Source organism: Chinchilla lanigera, unplaced genomic scaffold (assembly GCF_000276665.1).
Source record: "Chinchilla lanigera isolate Chin_1 unplaced genomic scaffold, ChiLan1.0 scaffold00012, whole genome shotgun sequence".
NCBI lineage: Eukaryota > Metazoa > Chordata > Mammalia > Rodentia > Chinchillidae > Chinchilla > Chinchilla lanigera.
Window position 1 is genome coordinate 29,150,743 of NW_004955413.1, and position 18,228 is coordinate 29,168,970.

General features: G+C 56.0%; 1 protein-coding gene and 1 long non-coding RNA gene across 2 annotated transcripts in view; one reads left to right on the plus strand and one right to left on the minus strand.

Moving 5' to 3' along the window:
• The window catches only part of LOC102022688, a 12,336-nt gene extending 9,136 nt beyond the window's left edge, over nt 1–3,200 (plus strand). Inside the window, exons 2-4 of the long non-coding RNA XR_260122.2 lie at nt 298–345; nt 796–833; nt 3,060–3,200. This is a non-coding gene — a long non-coding RNA (uncharacterized LOC102022688). The remainder of the gene's footprint in view (nt 1–297; nt 346–795; nt 834–3,059) is intronic.
• Kiaa1644 (KIAA1644 ortholog) overlaps nt 1–18,228 on the minus strand; it is a 101,084-nt gene that overhangs the window by 66,302 nt on the left and 16,554 nt on the right. The gene's annotated exons all lie outside the window — the stretch shown is intronic.

An 18,228-nucleotide genomic window follows, 5' to 3' on the forward strand; every position in this document is an offset into this window, starting at 1 on the left:
TGGATAGATGGATGGATGGATGCATGAGTGAATAGATGGATGGATGGATGAATGGATGGATGGGTAGATGGATAAGTAGATAGGTGGATGGATGGGTAGATGGATGGATGGATGGATGGATGGATGGATGGATGGATGAATGGATGGATGGATGAGTGGGTGGGTGGATGATAAGGGAGTGAGTTCATGGAAAGATGAAAATACAAGTGGACAGTTGGGTGCATGAAGAGATGAATGAAGGGTTGAGGGGTTTTTTTTTGGTACTGAGAATTGAACTCAGGACCTTGTGCTTGCCAGGCAAATGTGGCACTGAGCTATATCCAGGCTGAAGATATGAATTGATGGGTAAGTGGATAAATAAGTGAATGCGGGGCAAATAGACAATGGGTGCATGGCTGGGTGGGCTAAGGGGTGGATAATGGCTAGGTGAGACTTCAGAAGCCAATAAAATAGTAAAAATAATTTTCCTGTATCTACTATTTATTGAGATATCAGAAACAGTTGTAAGCAGTTTACGTAGATGATCACCTCTCTGAATCTGAAAGGAATTCATCCTGGGACTCCATAGATTCCGAAATCTGAGGATTCTCAGGTCCCTTGTACAAAATGGTCTGGGGTCTGCACAGAACCTATGCGTGCCTTGCCATGCACTTTAAATCCTATCTGTGTTATTGTAATGCCCAGTGCAATGGAAATGTTACATAAACAGCTGTTATGCTGCATTGCTTAAAAAGTGATGACAGAAAAGTCTATAGATGCTTGGTATAGATGTGATATTTTCTCAAATATTTTCAGTCTGCTGTTGGGCAAATCCACGGAAAAGGAACCTGCAGGTAGGAGGAACGAGTGCCTTTACTGAGGTGCCGGGTGCTGTCCCCAACATTCTGCATGTAATGATTACCCCCTCTGTGGAGAGGGGTCTTGCCAAAACATAGCCCTCTTCCTGTCACCACCCTGCCCCAAACCCTTCTCTGGCTCTCTGACAGCTATTGTGAAGGTTCAGATCTAAAATGTCCCCAAAAAGTCTGACGCATTCAGTGGCAGGGTTCTTAGAAGGTGACCAGATCATGGGGTGCTACAAGTTCATGGCTGAATGTGCTCTTAGGAGGTGGAACAGCTGAGTCACTGGAGTGTGACCCAGAAGTATTCCTGTCTCTGCTCCTTGTTTCTTGCTCTGCTTCCTGGCTGCCCTGATGTGAGCAGCTCTCCTCCACCAGACCCCTCCACCCTGCCTTCCTGCCTTGCAGCTGCCGTACCATGGACTGAACCCCCTGCACCGAGAGCCACCTTGAACCCCTCCTCCCTTAAACTGTGGGTGTGGGGCACTATATCAGGTGATGGGAGAGGAACTGTCACACCACTGACACCCACCTTCCTGGTCTGCTCAGCATCACGTAACCAGGGGCTGCATATGTCCTGGAGATCCCTGGTTCCCCCCACAGCTTCTTCCCAGACCCCAGAGAGTTTACTGTGCTGCCTCCTTCAGGGTGCAGCCCCACCTCTCCCCCACACCAAGGCCTGGTGTCTGCCCTGGGCCTCTGGCAGCCAGCAGTCCAGGCCTCTGCTCTGGAGCTACAGACCCGAGGTCCTCCATCGGCAGGTCCACCTCTGAGCCTCTTCTTGCTTGGGGACGGTAGAGTGACCTTGTTGGCCTCACCGCCTGGGCCCTGAGGAGCTAAGAATAGCCCGGGACAGCAAACATCCCACCGTTGCCCTCCCTGCTGTGTGTGGAAGGACTGGCCCCTCACAGCGTAGCCAGCTGCTGCAGCATCTCCGGGCACCAGGCCGAACCCCGCCAGCTGTGTGGGAGAGGAGGGAAGCCGAGCAGCAGCATTTCCATCTTCCAGTTTGCTGAGCCAGCGCCGGCCGCCGTCCTTGAGGTCCCCGGGGGAGGGGAAGGTGTGCGAGTCCGGGCTGTGCCGCTTTAGGGGTGACCTTCAGTCTCACTGACCAGGTATTGGAACAAGGTGACTCTCACCCCCCACTCAGGTGGGTCACACTCCTCCTGTCCCCCCAGGTGCCCCAAGAGGGTGGATGGTTGTTCTCACTGCCCCACATGCTGCTTCCCCTCCTGCTTCCCCTCCCAGTTTCCATATGCAGAGGCGGGAGGGTCTAACAGCTCAGAGCCGCTGCAGATCTAGCCCCCCAGCCGGAGACAAAACCTAGCCAGGCCACCCTGAGGAGCCCCCAGACCTCTCCCGGCCTGTTCCTCCTGTATAAAGTGGGGACAGTGATCTCAGGCAGCTGGTGCTGCGGGATGAGAGGTGTATGCCAAGTGGCCCTTACTAGGAGCTGCTGGAGCACACAATAGGTGCTGCGCATTGCTACCAGGCTTCCCCCTGGAATGTGCTAATGGCTCTGACTGAGAGGACTGAGCAGCTCTGCAGGCCTAGGCTTGGGAGGAGGGACAATGGCCCTATGCATTGTGTCTCCAAGAGCAGGGCTTCCCTGCAGGGGACCGCTGGGCGGATCCAGAGGAGAGGCCCAGTCTGGGAGCCGGAGAGATATCTGAATGGGCCATCCATGCAGGTATAGAGAGCTCCCCACTCCTAGGGGCAAATCAGGTAGAACGGGTCCTCTGCTTTCCAGAGAAATCACCACCGTCATGCACAGGTCCGTGGGTCAGTGTCCACCCTGGAAATCAGGGTGCTGTGGTAACTAGACCAGCAGACCCCAACTTTTTTGGCACCAGGGACCAAATTCACGGAAGACAATGTTTCTGTAGATGGGGGTGGGTGGGCTGGGGTGGATGGACAGTTTTGGAGTGAGTCAAAGGCACGCACAACTAGATCCCTCACGTGTGCGGTTCCCAGCTGGGTTAGCGCTGCTGAGAACCCAGCACCCTGCTGAGCTGACAGGAAGAGGCGAAGGGGACAGGACCCACTTCTCCAATGCCAGCTGGATGGGTGTGGCCAGGGCGGCTCTGACCCCTGAAGTGGCCGGAGGGCTGCAGCCCCACTGTGAAGCCCTGAGAGGATGGGGTAGTGCAGCCAACGTGTGTCTTCCTGCCCAGCTCTCCAAGCCTGCAGCAAACTCTGATGACCCTGTTTCTCTTGCAGTGTTGGGGATGGAATCGGGGCCTCGCTCCCGAAAGTCCAGTCAGGGCTGACTGTTCAGGTGAGTCCTGAGCTCCCGCTGGCCCCTGAAGCCAGGTTGGGGCTGGCCCTGTAGGGCCTGGCTTCTGAGAAATGGCGCCCTGGGTGTGGAAGCCGCCACCTGCCGGGGCGGGGATGATTGAGGCTGTGTCAGACCCCTCAGTCTCCAGCCAGAGGCTGCGCAGAGCTGCTCCGTGGGCAGCGGGAGTTGCTGGATCATCCTGTAGACCAGCCCGCTGGACAACCTGGGTCTCCTCGGGGCTCCCTGCGTGCGGCCTCCTCCTGGTACCCAGCGCCTCAGGGGTATTTTGCTATAATGGAATCAATATAATGAGGGCCAGTTTCTGCATTAAGGCCTGAGCTTAAAACCCTCCCACTGGGACCAGGAGCAAGGCGGCTTTCACTGAACAGTGGGCGAGCGCTTCATTCCAGGAATCGCTCCGGGCAGCTCGCCTGGGGAGCAGGAGGCAGGAGGAATTCTTCCAGGTGGTATTTATAACACCGACCCTCCTCCTTTCTCTCTCGTCCATCCGCCTGCTGCCTAGTCTCCCCCGGGAGGGCCCGATGCCTGTCACCTGCGGCCCGGGCCCCTGAGCTGGAACTCTGCGAGCCGCAGTCTCCATCCCTCCCTCGATCAGCTGCGGCTCCCAGGGTCCCGCGGGCTCTGTGGGTCGTGCTAGCCGAGGCGGCTGCACGTGGGGCGGGGCCGGGGGCAGCTCTGCCCCTCGACTTCCCATGTGACCTGAGATGAGTTCCGAGGCCTGCGAGCGCGTGAGACAGCGGCCTGTGATCAGGAAGTGCTGCTTCCTCTGCCGTTGCCCTCTCTTGAATGTTTCCCCTTCCCAGCCGACATTTAAACACACTCTGCAAACAGGCTCCCCACCTACCCCGAAACCGTGACTCAGCCGTGGGGGAGCCCTGGCATTTGTCATGGATTTAGCCCTACTGCAGCCACACAAGCAAGGTGGGCACACACGCACCCCGCTTTGCTGGCGGTAATAGGCACAGCGAGTGGAAGCAGCTGATGGCGGAAGCAGGTGGCGGTCACTGGTGAAGGACTGAACAGCCTTTGGGGCCCCATGAGACCTGGCAAGGTGGACTGTAGGCGAGGGTGACGGGCCCATTGTGCACAGCCAGAGGCTGCTTCTGAGCTGCTTTCGGACCCCCCAAGAGGCCTGTGATCCCCAAGGCCCCCGGGCCAGGACCTGGTCACAGCAAATTCTCCAGAGCCCGCTGTCACTGTCCACAGTGGCTGCCTCTGAACGGATTCTCAGCTTCCAGAAAGGAGCGGGTCGCTTTCAGCTGGGGGTGCTGAGGACATCGGCCGGGTGGGTCCCCACTGCCCCGTCTTCCCTGCCCCCTGACCCCCAGCGCCAAGCCCTCCTTCTGCAAACCTTCAGCTGGAGATGTTGCACGGCCCACCGGTCTGGCCTGGCTTCCCCATCGGGGGTGCCGTAAGGCCTTCGGGCTCCTGTTTCCCCTCACCCCAATTGCCCCCGGGCTCTGTGTCATCTACTTATTCATTACATTGCATCCGGAGTCTCGGGGACAGGAAGCCGGGCTCTGTACCTGCCTGGCTCGTGCACAGCCTAGGGGCCAACACATAGTAGGTCCTCAGTAGAAATCTGCGGGGCAGTGGATGAAGTCTTGGGGTGCCACTTTGGGGAGCAGTTGCCCCGGATTCTGTGAGCAGAGCGCAGGAACGCGGACCCCCAACAGTGCAGCCGCGTTTTATATTTTCATTTCATTTATCAGAAATCAAGGCTGTCGAGCACTGCTGTAAATCTAAATTGCCTGATTAAAGCATAAGGAAGAAAGTGGTGCCGGTGGCAATTAAGGCGAAGCCAGGGGAGGGTTTGGAAATACTGTCATTCCTTCTGCGGCTTCCGCAAGCGGGGCATCTCTTCTCAGGAGTGCCCCAGCTCACTTTCCTTACCTCTGGGGTTCCCTTGCCGGCTCTTCCCACGGGTTACGTGATGTTGTTACACAAAGCGGCTTCAATCGTGAGACTCCCAGACTTGCCCGCTTGGGAGCCGGAATCCGAGGGCCAGGAGCACCCCCTGGGGCCGGAGCTCAGACCCCGGGCTGAACTCTCAGCCTCGCTCTGACCCTGGGACTGAGTCCTGGGCCAGGCTCTCCTTTCCCTAGCCCTCGCTGCCCCTTCCTCCTTACCCCTCCAGACCATGCCAGACACGCTGCCCCTGGGGGCCTTGGCACTGCCCGGCTCTGTACCCGACGGCCGCCCTGCTCGTCCTCCTTGTCTCACCCTCGCCTCCTGCCCATCCCCGCCCCTTCCAGGCCCAGCCACGCTGGCATCGCTGGATCACACACACTTCGGGCTCCAAGGTTTGTTGAAAGTTGGGGGGGGCACCTGGGAGTGGAGGGAGACTCAGAGCCAAGGACACTCCAGGAAGCACCAGCCAAGTATGATTCGGAGAGAAAAGTCCCAAGGCAGAGGGCTGTGCCGCTGCAGCTCCCGCTCCACGGCCATCTCTTTAGGCTGCATACAGCCGGCTGCGCCCCTAGACCAAAGCAAGAGGAGTTCAGAGCCAGGCCGTGCAGTGCTGCCTGCGGCCTCGCTGGGGCCCTCCTGAGTGTCTCTGGGTGGGCAGCAGCCGAGCCGGCTGGCGGCAGGGCACAGGAGAGAATGCTGGGAGCCAACCTGGGAGGGCGGCCCCGCTCGGACCTGCCTGAGGTTAGCAGGGCATGAAGCTGCGGGTGGGGACAGTGGCCTGGCACTCTGCCCGGCCCCCACAGTGTGGGTGTGTGGCCAGGGAGCCCGCCACGTGGTGGAGCGTGTGTTCCTCGTGTCCCTGTCATTCACGGATTCGACCAGTGATTTCCAAACCACAGCTGTCTGCACAGCAGGCCTGGGCTGTGGCTGCCAACATAAACCGTGACTCGGTTTCCACATCCTGTTGGCGTCCTTGGCCTGGCACAGAGTGGGGAACTGTGTTACTGCCCTGGAAGTGGTTTGTGGGGCCTCCAGAGCTCTGCCTGATGTCTAGGGGACCCAGGTCACCTAGGGAAAGCGGACCACTTCTGAAGTGTGCCGGGCCTGGCTGGTGGGGTGGCCCTGGGCAGGTCACCGCCTCGCCCATCTGGGTGTCCCTGGGAGCTCCGGGCTGATGGCGGTGTCAGGGGCTCGCCTGGAGAGTGATCCTGGAGCCCAGAATCCTCAGCGCTCCTTAACCCTGGAGTTTCTATGACTGACCAGTGTCAGGGCTGCTCCGTGTCCCCTTTAAATCCACCCGCGATGTCTGAACCCCAGGACTTCAGGATGTGGCCGTGCGGGAGCTGGGCTTTTTATGGAGGGGCTGAAGGTAAAGAGGTCCCTCGGGGGCGCCATCAGGACTGGTGTCCTGGGGAGAAGGGGCTGGGACACGGGCACACACAGAGGGGAGACTCAGGGAGCACAGAAGGGACATCTGCAGGCCCAGGGGCGAGGCCTTGGGAGGAAGTGTCCCCCTGACACCCCAGCTGGGAACTCCAGCTTCCTGGTGACTGTTGGGTATTTCAGCCACAGCTCTGTGGTACTTTGTAATACAGCTGGTACTGACGGGAGGGGGAAAGGCATTATCAGACCCACAGAGCTCCAGTCACACCCACCACACCCACCGCGTCCCTGTCCTGCTGAGCTGTCGCAGGTCCTGCACCCAGAGGTGCCCTGACGTTTTCTCAAAGGTGACGCTTCCTGCTGTCCCTGACAGAGCGAAGCCAGAGGTTTGTCACCCACAGCCCGGTGCCCTCCTCTAGGGGCCCAGTGTGAAGATGCCCACAGCAGCTTTGGCTTTGGTTTGGTGGCGAAACCACTAAGGGAAACAGTTCCGTGCACCATGGCGGGTCCCTGCGATACAGTCCAAAGTGACTCGCACCAGGCAGGTCTGAAAATCACACCCCGGGAGCAGGAGAGGGGCCTGGCTGGACAGTGCCGCCCGGTGCAGCCTGCCCTGGAGGTGTGCTTATCCCCCCATCTCACTCTTCTCCTCAGCATCCTCAGAAGGAGGACATCTCTGTCCCTGGAAGGACATGCCCGGGATCACACGCCACTGGCCGCACGGCTGGGTTAATCTGCTGGAAATGGAAAATAAATTCAATCCAGGCTCAGGCTAAGTGAGGCCAGCCCTGCGGTGACCAGAGGGTGACACCGAAGACATCCCAGCCAGGGGAGGGGAGTGGGATGGGAGCAGCCTCCTGTTTCCCACAGTGGCATGGCTCCTCCGACACTGGTGACGGAGGGAAAGTGAAAAGCTGAGTTGCCAGGTGTGGTGGTGCACACCTACAATGTCAGCACTCGGGAGGCTGAGGCAGGATGACTGCTGTGAGTCTGAGGCCAGCCTGGGATACATAGCGAGTGCAAGGCCACCATGAATTACATAGTGAGACCCTGTCTCAGAAATCAAAGGAAACAAAAAGAACACCGTGTTGTCCCACCAGGGTGGATGCCCCGTGCAATGCCTGGCACCCTACCCCCAGCATGGGAAGGCCTACCCCCCCCAAGCACCCACTGTGTTGCTCACTTTCCTCCTCCTGGGCCTGAGGACTGTGCGTTCCCCAGGCCTGTTTCTGCAGTGTCCTGGGTGTGGAGAAGGCAGGACTGTGTCACCCCACACAGAGGACAACCGTGTCCCCCAGCACTGACCTCCCACCCCGGCCCGAGCCAGCCCCAACACGCCCTCTCTCAAGTCACGCTTGTGCCCGAGACCCTCAGCAAGCACTCCGACCGGGCCCGTTGCACAGATCAGGAGGCCGAGGCCTGGAGCAGGCAAGTGATAATGGAGGTAACCGCCTGACACATGCTCTGCGCCAGAGACCAGCAAGGTAACCTGTCTCTCGGCACGTAGTAGCTGACTGACTGGCTACGGGGCCAGGTGCAAGGTCCTCCTCGAGGCCGGGTTTCCCCCTCCCTGTGACACAGGCGTCCCTCCCCCTCCCACCAGGGCCCCGGGGTGCTGCGGGAGACCTGGTCCCAGTTGCGTGTGCCTCGGGCTTAGGGGCCTGGTGGGTGGACACAGGTGGGGTCTTCTGCTACCCCAGGGCCAGGCAGGACTCAGGCCCGTGGGAGAGGTGACCCCGGCTCCTTCCTTTCCTTGCCTCCCAAGAGGCCCTCCCAGGCTCACACAGGACCTGAGGTCGCCAGGCCAGGCTGGCCCCAATGGCTCCCGGCCTGGACAGGGGATCAGTGAAGCCGCCTGGACGTGACAAGGGGCCCTGGTGGATGAGATGGGAGAGATTCCTCAGGGCTTGTGGCCATGCCTGGATGGCGCCCAGCACTCTGCTAGGATCAGGGAATCCCACGCTGGATCCCGTCCGATACTGTTAGAGTCAGTGTGCAGCCAGAGCCAGCCTGGGGTGGCCCAGAGACAGGTGTCTGCATCACAGGAGGGGCAGGGTGTGAGGGCCCAAAGACCCCCACTTGAAAACCACCTCCAAGAGCTCCCATTTCGCAGATGAGGCCACTGAGGCCCAGCTGCAAGGAGCAGCCCTCCTCCCAGGAGAATGGGGGCTTTGACAAAGGCCCTGCAGGGCTCAGCATGGCCTGCCGCCCCTGCTGGCACAGACCAACCCTGGCTTCCCACCTTCTCCGAGCCCTGCACTTCCTGAGGCTGCTCCTTTATAATGGAGCCGCCAGTCTCGATCAGTAAAAGGCTCTTCTGTCTGCAAAAGCTCTGGCCTGTTTTTGAAATAAAAATGTGTCTTTCCACAGCGCCGTGGACGGCTCACGGCGATCACCTGTGCTGTGTTGCTCGGTGTGCCGCTGCATGCTGAGGCCCCCAGCAACAGGTGCACATGCAAACGTGCACACACACATGCACGTGCACCCTTCCCACACATACACACACACTCGTACACACCTGCACACACACGCACCCCCTCAAACGCACACCTCCCAGGGGGCCCTGGCTGGCTCTGCAGGAGAGGGGCTGCCTCACTCGCTCCCTGGTTGCCAGGGGAACAGTCTGAAGACTGCCGGCCCAACTTGTCCAGTGTCTCACACAGTTCAGTCCAGATGGATCCAGGGAGGGGGCGATGGTCCGGGGGGGTCAAGCCCCACCGCAGTCTCGGCTCACACAGACAGACGCAGCCTGAAGGTCCCTCCCTGCAGCTCCCGGCAGGCGGGTGAGACCTAAGGCCTTGGCTTGCAGCAGGGATCTTGGTGTCAGGCCTAATCCCCCCACTTCCGGCTCTGGAGTCTGAAGCCTGCTGATTTCCCCGGCCAATTTCCTGCCCCAGGACCCTGTCACTCTGTACCCTTGACCCCGCGGGACTGTTGGATTCCTGCCTCGTCCCTTGCTGAGCAGGGCTGGGGTGTCCGATGCGGGAGGCAGAGCTCTGCCTGCTACACGGATGGGAAACTGAGTTCCCAGGGGACAAAAGGCCCTGCCCGGGGTTATTCCGAGGTCACTTATAGGCCGCTCTGTCTGTCCAAGACTCCTGCTGCCCCTGGGGGCTCTGCTCAGGACAAGGGGTGCCCCTGTCACCCATGGGCCCCGATGCTCTGGGGTTAGCTGTGTGACCCAAACTCCCGGTGCTCATCTCATACTGCACCGAGGGAGGGGAGGAAGGGTGGCACCTTTGGGATAATAAAACAGGTACGATGATCACAGCAGCACTTTCAGCTCCTGCCTCGTGTGAGCTCTTTTCCAAGCGCTTTTTTCTTTTGTACTGAGAATCAAACCCAGTGTTGCTCTACCGCTGGGCTACCTCCCCAGCCCTTTTTAATTTTTATTTTCAGACCAAGTCTCACTAGGTTGCCACAGGGGACTGGACTTGAACTTTTGATTCTCCTGCCTCAGCCTCCCAAAGTGCTGGAGCACACAGCACCTCACCCAGTCCCAAGTCATTTATATGAACTTGGGAATCCTCCTGAGGCCCTCCGAGTGGAGCCCATAATCATTCCTATTCTCCAGAGGGAACCACTGAGGCCCAGAGAGACTGAAGGCACCCCCCCAAGAGAATCACAGAGGCAGAGGCACAGTTGGAGGGTACAGGCTGAAGCCAGCATGCATCTGTAGATGCACCTGGGAATTCCCCTAACATAGGCATTGACTTTGCACCTGTCCTACCAGGGACCCGGCGGCATTCCCATCATCTAAAGGAATTCATTCCATCCAGAGGAATTCATCTCTAACAGGAAAGCGGAGCTTTTCAAAGAAAAGCAATGCCACATGCCCTGAGACCCGCCCCGGACAGCTGTCCCAGGGGTGAGAAGTCACAGCAGCGATAGCCCGAGGCACTCTGTGAGCCAGGCGGCATCTCATTTATTCCTCCCCACAGCCTGGGATGGAAAGGCAGCTGCTAGTGACCGCTTTATAGACAGGAGACCCAGCCCAAGGGTCCAGGACCCACCTGGGGTTACCAAAAGTGAGTGGCAGCCTTAGGAGGACAGAGCCTCCCACTGCCCGGGCGGGGCACCCCTGACTCAGTTTCCACCGTGCATAGGCCCGGCGGTCACAACAGAGGGCGCTGGTGTCTGGCATCCTAGGCTCTGCCCCGCCCCCTTCCCACCCCTCTCTCGCAGGGATCCGAGTGTAGCACGTGTCCTTTGGCCACAGGTCCCCGAAGGACCCTGGCTTCCTTCCAGCCCCAGCCCAGCCAGGAGGCCTCATCCCTGCCGGGGTCCCAGGAAGGGCTTCAGCCGAGTCACAGTCAAAGCACAGCGGCTGTGGTCTGGCAGCGAGGTGGCCAGCTCCTCAGTGTCACTTGGAGAGGAGCCAGGGTGGCAAGAGGAGCCTGGAGGGGCGGGCAGCCCGGTGCTCCAGGGCGGAGAGGTTGTCCTTGGAAGGGTCCAGATTCCGTCTGCACCAGGCAGAGGTGGGGAGGGCCGCGTCACACCCAGCAGTGCCTGTGGCTCAGCCCTGCAGGCTGCCGTGCACCCGAGGTCCCACTGCCTCTGCCACGTGCCCTCCAGCCTGATGAAGGATGGGCTGGAGGGCAGCAAGGAGCCTGGGGAGCAGCCTGGGTGCAGCCTTGGGACTTGTCCAGTGCCCCAAATACAGCTGGGCCCGGGCCTGCCAGCTGCCGAGGACCAGATGGTCTGGGGCCTAGGGACCCTGGCAGCCCTGCACTCCCTTGCGGCCCTGGAGTGGGGCGGCGCAGTGGGTCCCAGGAGCCAGGGCCTCCCCACAGCTCATCGCTCAACTAATCCCCACTTCTGTAATGACCTCGCGCCCCGCCGGTGACCTGTGACCATTTCGGTGCAGGCAGCAGTGGGAAGGCAGGCAAAGCCGCTTCCTTTGGAGAGGGCCAAGTGGTGGGGGAGGGAGCAGGGACGCAGACCCTGGGCACACAGAGCAATCAGGACGCACAGAGGATGGGCCCTGCCCCAGGCTGGGAGGGACAATGGGCGGCCTGTGCTCGGCAGCTTGGAGGGACAAGCCTCCCGTACTCCTCTCCACCCCTCTTCTCCCCACCTACTCCGGCCCTGCGGCCATCTCTCGTCCCCCTTATTTCTGCCGCCTCCACTGCCATTGGCCAAGGGAGGCCAGCACTGCTTCTGCCCTCCCCTCCTTTCTGACTTCCCAGCAAGGGGGAAATGACGCCTAATACAGGAGACATCTGGTTACAGACTTGGGAGCACTACCAACACAGCCAAGGTACAGGGCCAAGGTCCCAGGGGAAAGAAAACTCATCAAGGGGTTTGCGCTGCGTGTCCAGCACGGCTTTCCCTGGAGACAACGACCGACCCGTAGCTGCTGGCAGAGGCCTGGGAGCAGAACCCGAAGCCAAGCGGAAGGTGACAGCTGATCGGGGGCTCTCGGAAGTCTCATAGGTCTAGGCTGGGACAAGCCAGGGAGTTCAGGGCCATCATAGTGTCGCAGACTTGAGGATCTACATCCCGGGAGGGAAACAGGAAGACAGGCGCCCACGTCTCTCCATCTCCCCTTTGGGAAACATGCGATTCTTCTGCTGAGCTCACTCAGCAGGAAGAGACTGGGAAGAGACCGGAAGGCTAAGCATAACTTTTCGCAGATTTATGATCATAGGGAGGAAAAAAAAGTTTAGGAGTCATCAAGGAGAGACCCAAATAAACAGCCAGTCTCAGCTGGATCCCCAAAGGGTGGTACCCTAGAAACAGGGCAAATCAGAGACAAAGTGAAATCTCAGGTTTGAACCGGCCTGGGGCTGATCAGACTATGCTTATCCCTTCCTAATCTCAATGCCTTCAGAAGCTAAATCCTCTCAAGAGGGCTGCAATCTTAAGCAGAGAGTCTAAGTGTTTATACAAAATTTATCACTCATTACAAATTATCAGGAACCAGAGAAGAGTAAGCAAAATAAATGGTCCTCTGTCGGAGTTACCAGACAAATACTTGACCCATATATTGGAGTTCTCAGAGCTGGGCAATAGCATTATTATGAGGAGTGCATTCAAGAAAATGGATGAAAAGATACATCATTTCAGCAAAAATGGAATATACCAAAAAAAAAAAAAAAAAAAAAAAAAAGAAATGGAAAGGAAGATCTAGACCTAGACCTGTAACACATAACAGCTGAAAACGGGAATGCAATATGTGGGTTAGGAGCAAATTGGACACAGTTGAATGGAGAATCAAATAACTGGAGAATCAGCACATAGAAATACCTCTATTAAACCATAGAAACAACAAAGGAGAAATATAGAAAAGATGGTTTAAGAAGAACAAGTGGGAATCTGTTAAAAGATCCAACATAGGTATCATTGGAGTCCCAATAAGAAGAACACATGAATTTAGCAGAAACAGTATCTGGGAAGATGATTTCCAAGCAGTTCAGAAATCTGATAAAACACATCAAAATTCAAGATGAGACCACAATGTTAAGTGACATAAATCAGACACACAAGCTTAACTATCACATGGTTTTCTTACGTGGGAAACAAAATATAAATAAAGAGCAAAATAAAAATAAATGATGGGGAACAGGGACATAGATCTTTTGCAAATGGGAAGGGGACCAAGAGTTGGACAGCGGGATGTGAGAGGGTCAGGGAAGGGAGTGGAAAAGAGTTCAGATTTATTTACTCTCACTGTACTCAGATAGTAGCACATCACAGTGGACCCCCTAGATACACGACGTTGTTGTCAGTTAAAAATCGACAACACTAAACAAGAAACATAACAGCGTACCTAGAATTATATAACTCCTGAAAATCCTTCAAAAATAAAAGTGTAATTAAAACATTTCCAGGCAAACAGAAACTCAGGTCGTCTGTTCCTCACAGAACTTCAAGAAAGGAAATACCTCAAAGGAAGTTCTTCCGGCAGAAGGAAGCTTCCTGCCTGGAAACACAAGCGTAGAGAAGAATGTGGAGGTGGAGAGGGTTAACAGTAACCATGTGGATGTCAAACAGCAGAGTGGTGAGAAGGATGTGTGGAGGGCAAATACAGTGAAAGTGCATGTTTGCATTTTCTAGGAAGTGGTAAAGGAGAAATTTAAATTAGACTGCAGGTCAAAGCTGCAGGCTGTAATCTCTGGAGGAGCCGCTAGCAGAGGAATTAAAGAATGCGTAACTACCAAGGTGGCGGAAGAAGGGGAAAGGGAAAAATAAAAAATATTTGACTATGCTAGAATAAGTAAAGTAGGGCCAGGTGGGGGAGGCAGGTAGAACAGGTGGGACAAATGGAAAAGAAATATTTTTATTGGAAGACTTGAAAGAGCGTCTTGCATTGGTTTAACTGACTTTTTAAAGCCCAGCTTTGTGGGTCCCGTCCTGCACTCCCGTTAGGAAGGGCGGCCACTCTTCTCACATCTGGGAAGTAGGAGGAGTCAGGGGCTTCCCTGACCAATGGGAAGGGGTAGAGGTAGCATCGTGCGTCTTCCAAGGCTGGGTCGAAATGGATAAAAGAATATGGCACCTGCCCCTGCCTTCCCTCCCTCCCTCTCAGGACACTTGCTTTTTGCCATCGGGTGAGCGCCCTGGGCGGAAGCCCAAGCTGTGCAATCGCTCATGGGCAGGAGCTTCTCTAAACCCCCACCCAGGGTCCCAGCCACCAGCACTGACATAGGCAGGTAAGGGACTGTGTCTCCGCACGACTTCTGTGCCCAAACTTGCAGCCTTCCAGCCAAGGCCCCAGACCATGTAGAGCAGAGACAAGCTGCTCCCTCCGCCGCACTTGACTTCCTGGCCCACAGAACCTACTAGAGCTGAGAGGATTGTTGTTGTAATTCAGCATATTTTGGTACAGTTTCTAACACAGCAATAATTACTGTCACAAAGAAAAACTGAAGGCCAAAAACTAAAGATGCGAGCACCCTAGACAAAATGTGAGCAAATAGAATTCAGGGACGTATATAAAAGCATCACACTCGAATTGGACTTCATGTGGGAACGCAGGATTGTTTTGACGTTTGGTGATTAATATAATGTATCACATTAGAAGACTATAATCCATAATTATGTGTGTATCTGTTTTGAGTTAGATCTAAAGTGTCCCCCAAAAGTTTCATGCGTTCAGAAGGTGACTGGATGGGGGGAGGGTGCCATGCTCATCTGTGGATTCATCTCTGATGAGTTCAGTAGTTGAACAGAAGGTGGGGCGGGTAGGAAGAAGTAGGTCTGGAAGGTGCATCTCCCTCCCTGGCTTCTCCTTTCTCTCTCTGCTTCCTGACCACCATGGTGTGAGCAGCTCTCCTCCACCAGGCCCTTCTGCCAGGCCCTACCTGCCTTGGAGCTGCCTGGCTGCGCATGGACTTAGACCCCTGAAGCCGTGAGCCAAGATAAACCTCTCCTCCTTCAAGTCCCAGGGGCCTGGTACTGTGTCCCAGTGACAGAACAGTATCGCCACAGATGTAATGATCACATCTGGTAATATTCAGCATGCATCCATGAGTTTTAAAAAAGTTTAGAAGTCTAGGAATAGAGGAAATTTCATAATGGTAACATATTTATAATACCCACTGCAAATTTAAGGCTGAATGAAGATTGAAAACTTTCTCTCTGACATCAGGAACAAATCAGGGACACCCACTATTACTACAGCCATTCAACATGAAGGTTTTAAACCAGGTTTTGACTGGATGGGGGGAGGGTGCCATGCTCATCTGTGGATTCATCTCTGATGAGTTCAGTAGTTGAACAGGTGGTGATGCACACCTGTAATCCCAGCACTCGGGAGGCTGAGGCAGGAGGATTGTTGCGAGTTCAAGACCAGCCTGGGCTACACCGTGAGCTCAAGGCCAGCCTGAACGGCATAGCAAGAGCCTGTCCCAAAAAGACAAAATTAAAAAAAAAATAAAGGTTTTAGTCAACACAATGAGGCAAGAAAAAATACTATATAAGGATTAGTAAAAAAATAAAACCATCAATATGCACACTTTATAGCATATACTTCAGGTTATGATACATAATCTGAAAGAATTTTAAGGATGACATTTTAGGATTAACAAATTTACAGGGTTACTGGATACGAGGTCAATATGTACAAATCAACTGCACCTTATAGATTATTCACAAATAATTAGGAGATGAGATTGTAAGAGATCGTTCATAATAACATCACAAACACAAAATACCCAAGAACAAAATCTAATAAAAGATGTGCAAGACCTCTACACAGAGCATTATGGAGAAAAATAAAATAAGATCTTTTTTAAAATGGAGAGGTACGACACACTCATGGACGAGAACACTCAGGTGGTAAAGATTTTAATTCTGCCCACATTAATCTCCGCAGCACATTCGAGCAGGCTTTCGGGTATGCATTTGGAAATTGATAAGCCCATCCAAAAATTTACAAGGACATGACAAGGGTTTACAATATTAAAGCAACCTCAAAAACAGAATGAAATCGGATCTCACAAGGAGACCGTTAAGAGCCGCCACGAAAGGGCAGAAGCTGAGACCACAAAATCAACCCCGGGCCCAGGAAACTATTACCCTTCATGGCGTGCGTGATTGTTTCTCTGTCCCTGTGCTCTTTCAGCAGACCTGTCAAGAGACCCAGATAAAACCACAGAAGCAGAACATTTGCATGAAATGAGAAATTCTAACCACGGAAAAACCTAACTAAGCCCTCTGGCTTCGTTGCTTTTATTCAGTTTTAAATCACTGGCGGTGGCGGTCACACAGCTGGGGAAGACATGCTTAGTTTCCCCCCAGCTTGGCTGCTGATGACCCCTCTCACCAGGGCTACCTGGGGTCCCCCCCGGGGGACCTGAAGGCCACCTCTGCTGAGAACACAGGCTCTTCACTTGCTCAGGCCTGAGGATGTCGGTGGGCGGCCGACCCGGGGTGACAGCCTGGCTGGCCTCTTTGTCTGGGTCTGTGCCTGCCCCCCCGGGCCCGAGTCTCCTCAGCTCCGTGTGTAGACACCTTGATCGTTTAGAAGTGCTCTGTCCTGCACTCTGGCACAGGGCGATCCGGGCTTATTGCCCTTTGGAGCTGTGGTGTGTGTTTTCTTTTCTTTCCCTCTCCCTTCTTTTCTGCCTCCACCCTGGGCTTCCTCCACCGCCTCCGCCGCCTCCGCCGCCTCCACCGCCTCCGCCGCTGCCGCGCCCAGGCCCCAGTAGTCCTTCAATCCCGTCACAGGCTCCAGACGCTCCAGGCCAGGATGTGTTGTATGGGATGATGGCGTCAGATGCATGGAAGTCCTACCGCCTCTAGGGCAAACTGGCCATGCCCACCCAGTGGACCGAATCCGTCACGAGAAAAATCATCTTTTCGTACCGCGTCCCCAGCCAGGGGGAATCACCTGACTTCAGCCCGGTCAGCAAAAAATCCGTAAAAACCTGCAGCTGTCTCTGTCCTGCGAGAAGCTTGGGCTCTCTTGGTGCTGCTCCCTCCAGCAGCAACCCCTAAACCTGCAAGGCTCTGCCTGTGCCCCAGTGCATGTTTCTGGGTCAAAAGATCCTGTTGTCTGGTACCAACAGGACTGGGTTCAAGACTTTCTCCTCGGTCCCGCATGGTGCTCCTTGGGGCACAGTGTGGAAGGTGGGCAGGTGTGAGCTAGTGTGGGGGCGGCAGCCTCATGGGGCCAAAGGAGGGGCTGCGGGACACCCTGGGCTCAGGTGCGGGGCAGACACACGGCAGGCACAGGGCAGGCATCCCTGCACTTTGTAAGCCTCTCTGAATCCTTGGAGCAGATCTGCAAAGTGCGTATTAGTATCCCCATTTTGCATGGAGGTAAACTGGGGCTCAGGTGGAGAAAACCACCCGCCCCAAATTGCTCAGATTCTACACTCAAACATAGATCCAGCTCTGTGTTCTGTGTTTCTAGTAATGGGAATGGCCCGGGGCCCAAGAAGAGAGCCTGGAGTGAGAGGAGTGGGCCTGGGGCTCACAGGAGAACACCGAGTGGCGTCAGCTTTCTTCTGTGTGACTGGAATGAGCTGGGTGAATACACAGCACACGTACGCGCAGAGAATAATTCTCGTCTTGCATCTTCAGCGTTGGCTGAGTTGAACCAAAGAACCCGAGCCGACCTCACGCTTGGCATGCCCCTCCCTCCCAGACCTCCACAACGCTGAGGCTGGAAGCAGGAAACATCTGGGCTGTGTGCGACCCAGCTGCAGGGCTGTGGAAGCCACAGGCCTCCGGGAGGGGAAGACACCATGGGCCACCAGCCGGAGGCCCAGCACAAAGCTGTCTACTGCCAGAGAGGCAGGGAACAAAGAGACCCAACCGATGCCAGGCTGGAGCAGAGAGCACTGCCTGCCACTGCCTAGCACGGCCCACTCAGCACTAGCTCGCTGTTGCAACAGCTGTCCTGGAGGCAGGGACAGGGGACGAGGGGAGGAGTTCGAATCCCAGGCTCCAGGGATCGTGTGTCCCCAGGCACTGGCAGCAGAGTGGGAACATCGCTCGGAGGGGTGTGGGCTCCCCCTTGCCAGAAGGTCCCTCTCGGGACAGAAGGGCCCTGTGGATTTTCCCCGTGGCCAGGCACAGACAGAGACAGGGAGAGGCCATTGTCCCCCACTCTCGTGATGGGTGGATCAAGAAAGACTTGGATGGATGGGACATGGAAGAGTGGTGATGATTTCCCCATCAGCAAAAGTGTGTGAGCCTCAGACTGGGGCAAGAGGATGCCCGCCTCCAGGATGGCCACCAGGCGTCGGTCCCCCAGCTTCTCCACTGGTACGCGGGCTGGTGACAGTAACCCTGCTCTGCAGGGCCGCTGTGTGGACCAGCGTGTGCACGCCCACGCACGGGGCC